Raw genomic sequence first — 4,135 nt, forward strand, 5'->3', positions numbered from 1 at the left:
AAGCTTTTCTGGACTTCTAATGTTACCATTGTCCATGTCCATGGAAGTTTGGGAAGTTAATCTTCCAATGAAATTTTGCTTTACCAGTGCCCCAAATCATTGCTGATTTAGCAGCATCAACCAAATAGGTAAGATCGTTAAGGGTCATGTCTTGATCTGTCATCAGGGTGTGACTGAAGAACCAAGTCAACAGCCAGCTACCTCGAGACTTTGACACCCGACTCTCCCGGCTTGCCAATAGGGATTGAGTGACCTTGAACTTTTCAAGTATTTGATCTTGTGGGATAGGGAGAATAATTGGAGGAGGTGGAGGAAGTGAAGCATGATTTCAGTCCCATTAATGCACAACAAAGGGATTAATCTTTCACCTTGATTGCCATGTGGGATATCATCTTCAATAGGATAGCTTGTTCCTAAAGATTTGGGAAGACCATAGTTGTCTTAACTAGACATCTATAATGGGAGAAATTCAAGTTTAGTTGATTAAAAGTCCTTAATATAACACCCAATATGAAATATTAAGGCTAGGACCCAACAAACTATTTTATAACTTGGAAGAGGGATGCCGTAATCCAAGCTACAAAATATTTAAAGGTAGGTAAATGACGATTTACCAATTTCCACCACAAAAAACAAAATATATTATTAAGTTTTAATTGGATTTGAAACTACTAGATCTTTTGAGCTTCATTGAACATTCAATGGCATGTCTAAATCTCGATTGTGCCCTCTCAAGTTTGTGACTGGGATGCCGAGGATCACAAATAAGGTGTGAATAACCATGCAAATTGACTTGGTACCCTTAATTTTATCACCCAATCGATGTGCCGGTTAACCACACACGCTCCACCGATCTATGATAAAACTTAAGTCACCCTTTGCCACACATTGTCAGTCCCATGTTAGTGTGCCCGTTAACCACACACGCTCCACTAACGACTTAACAAGGGTGTAAAGTGTAATTTCATGGGATAGCACCAAATTCACATTTTCCTAAGTAACTAAGATTGGGAATTTATGGGTGTTTAGTTACTTAGTATTTATCATTATACTTTTAATGAAGGGAGTGTTATATTCCTTTCCTACCCGTTCGGCTAACGACCCTCCACCAGTCAAGGAAGCGGTGGGTGAGAGTAGACACCCATTAAACTGCCACTTTATAGGCAGTAACCTTATACCCCCCTTAGAGACTGGCTTTGTGAATGAGGCCTAGTAACGGTAAGATTGAATTTACTCGTATACATACATATATATATATATATATATATATATATATATATATATATATATATATATATATATATATAAGTATTAACTTTTAATATTATAATAGTATAAGGGTGTATTTTACACATTTAAAATACTTTGTGGTTTAATCTTATTAATTAAACTATACTCTTAATTTAATTAAACTTAAACCAAGTCATTATGGAACTATTAACTCTTTTAATTAAACACTTTAATTAATTTAATGAAGTCCATAAAGTTTGAATTTTAACTTTTAAAATTCTAGAGTTTGGAATTAAAGCATTAATGTGTGTGACACTTTACACATTCCAAAACTTGAGGGCAAGTTTGGAAACTATTAAAAACCTTTCATATTCATAACATATGAGTTTAATGTTTCTTTAATGGCAAGACTCTTGAAAATTCATAACTTGAGGTCAAGTTATGGAGATCATAAAACAATTTATGGAAAAGAGATTCTTCATGTTTTATAACTTATGACTTTTAATGATCCATTTAAAAGAAAAACCTTTGGAATTCCATAACTTGAGGACATGTTATGGAGTCCATTAAAATCATTAAAAACAACAATTCAACCAAGACTGTTACAAGTTCTAGATTAAACTCATATGAACTAGGTAATTCAAGTCAAACAAATTACATGCAATTAGACTTAATCATATAAACTAATAGAAAACATGAAATTTTGACAATCACCTTTCAAATGGATTAGCATGATCATTATCATATCTTTTTAAAAAACATATTTTTTCTATGATTTAAAACAGTTTGGAATAATGATCCTATCCATTTGGGGCCAAAAAACGTTTTTCTGCACTCTGCCCAGCCAACTCGGCGAGTCTATGAAAATGAGTCGTCGAGTAGCACATTTTGTACATGGACTCGTCGAGTCCATCAGTGGACTCGGCGAGTTCATCACCCAGAACGCAGAAAACTCGATTTTTTCAGCTTTAAACAGCAAGTAGCATCAAGTATAATTGAAAACAAACTTGGATTTGATACCATTGTTGGGTTTTGAGCATTCTAACACTCATAAGTGTACATGCAACCCTAAATACCTTGGATCTATGTTTTCTCTATTATACATGCAAATAAGAATATTCCAAGGTATTACCTATAACTAGCATACAATTGTCATATACAACACAAGAATCTAGTTAGGATAACATACCTTAATGTGGAGCTTGAAGTCTTGATGTATCTAGTCTTAAGAGCTTAGCCCCAATAGTGTGGAAGCCTCAAATGGAATCACAAATCACCATCAACAACTTAGAAGAACTTGAGAGAATATGGAGCTCACTAAAATCGGCCACCTCTTCATTTTCACACACACTAGTGCCAATTTTGTGAGCCAATGACCCCTTTATATATTATGGAGGATTAGGGTTACATCCATGTAAAACCAAATACCCATGACCTTTCATTTACATAGGATTCATGGGTTAAACGCTCCATGGACTATCCATGGACTTCATACACTTTTAGCCCAACCTAAATAAACCTTGGCCCATTCCATATATATATATATATACATATATATATATATATATATATATATATATATATATATATATATATATAAGAGTCCATATTTAATTAGCCTCTTTTGATCACTAAATTAATTCCAAATTAATTCTTGATCAATACTAATTAAATAATATGATTTCATATTAATATATTATAACTTATAATATATTAATAAATCATAAATATCCTTTTCTCATAAGTCTATCCATACAAATTGTTCCGGTGAAGTGCAACCCAAATGGACCATGCTACTCTCGGGTCAAGTACATATCAATAATAGTTATGGGCTTAGACATCTAATCCAACACTTATGAGTTCTTGCAAGATCATAGGAATTATGTGCTATTGATTGATAGTTAATTCATGATCATGATGTGTTTTAATGGAGTCCATAACTAGTCCTCAAGTTATGGATAACCAAAAGTCACTTTGTAATAAATCCATTAAAAGAACACATAAGTTACAAAAAATGAAGAGTCTTCATTTTTAATAAACAATAACTCATAAGTTATGAATTGAAAAAGTTTTGTGAAGTTACAAAACTTGCCCTCAAGTTTTGGAACATGTAAAGTCATCTAGTAAACTTTAGTTCCAACCCTAGAATTTTAAAAGTTAAAATTCAACCCTTATACTTTATAATATTATAAATTTAATAATAATTAATTATGTATAAGAACAAAGTCATTTTACCGTTAGTAGGTCACTTTCATGAAGCCGGTCTATAAGGGGGGTATAAGGTTCTTGCCTATAAAATGGCAGCTTAATGGGTGTCCACTCTCACCCACCGCTTCATTGACTGGTGGAGGGTCGTTAGCCGAACGGGTAGGACAATGACTTACAATTCTCATTAAAAGTATAATGATTATTATAAAGTAACTAAATGTTTTTTTTATAAATTCCCAATCTTAGTTACTTTAGGAAAATGTGAATAAGGTGCTAACCCATGAAATTACACTTTGCACTTTGATTAAGTCGTTAGTGGAGCGTGTGTGGTTGACCGGCACACTAACTTGGACTTAACAAGGTAGGCAAAGGGTGACTTAAGGTTTTTTCATTGGTTGGTGGAGCACGTGTGGCTAACCGGCACATCGATTGAGTGAAAAATATTAAGGGTACCAAGTAATTTGCATGGTTACTTCACACCTTGTTTTGTGATCCTCGGCATCCCAGTCAGAAAACATGAAGGGCACACTCGAGATTGAAACATGCCATTGAAAAGTTCAATGAATCTCAAAAGAATCTAGGAGTTTCTAAAAACCAGTTAAAACCTAATAATTTATATTTCGTTTTCATGGTGGAAATTGGTGAATCGGCATTCACCTACCTTTCAAATATGTTATAGCTTAGATTACGGCATCCC

Source organism: Lactuca virosa, chromosome 4 (genome assembly GCF_052849685.1).
Source record: "Lactuca virosa cultivar CGN04683 chromosome 4, Lactuca_virosa_CGN04683_v6, whole genome shotgun sequence".
Lineage (NCBI taxonomy): Eukaryota > Viridiplantae > Streptophyta > Magnoliopsida > Asterales > Asteraceae > Lactuca > Lactuca virosa.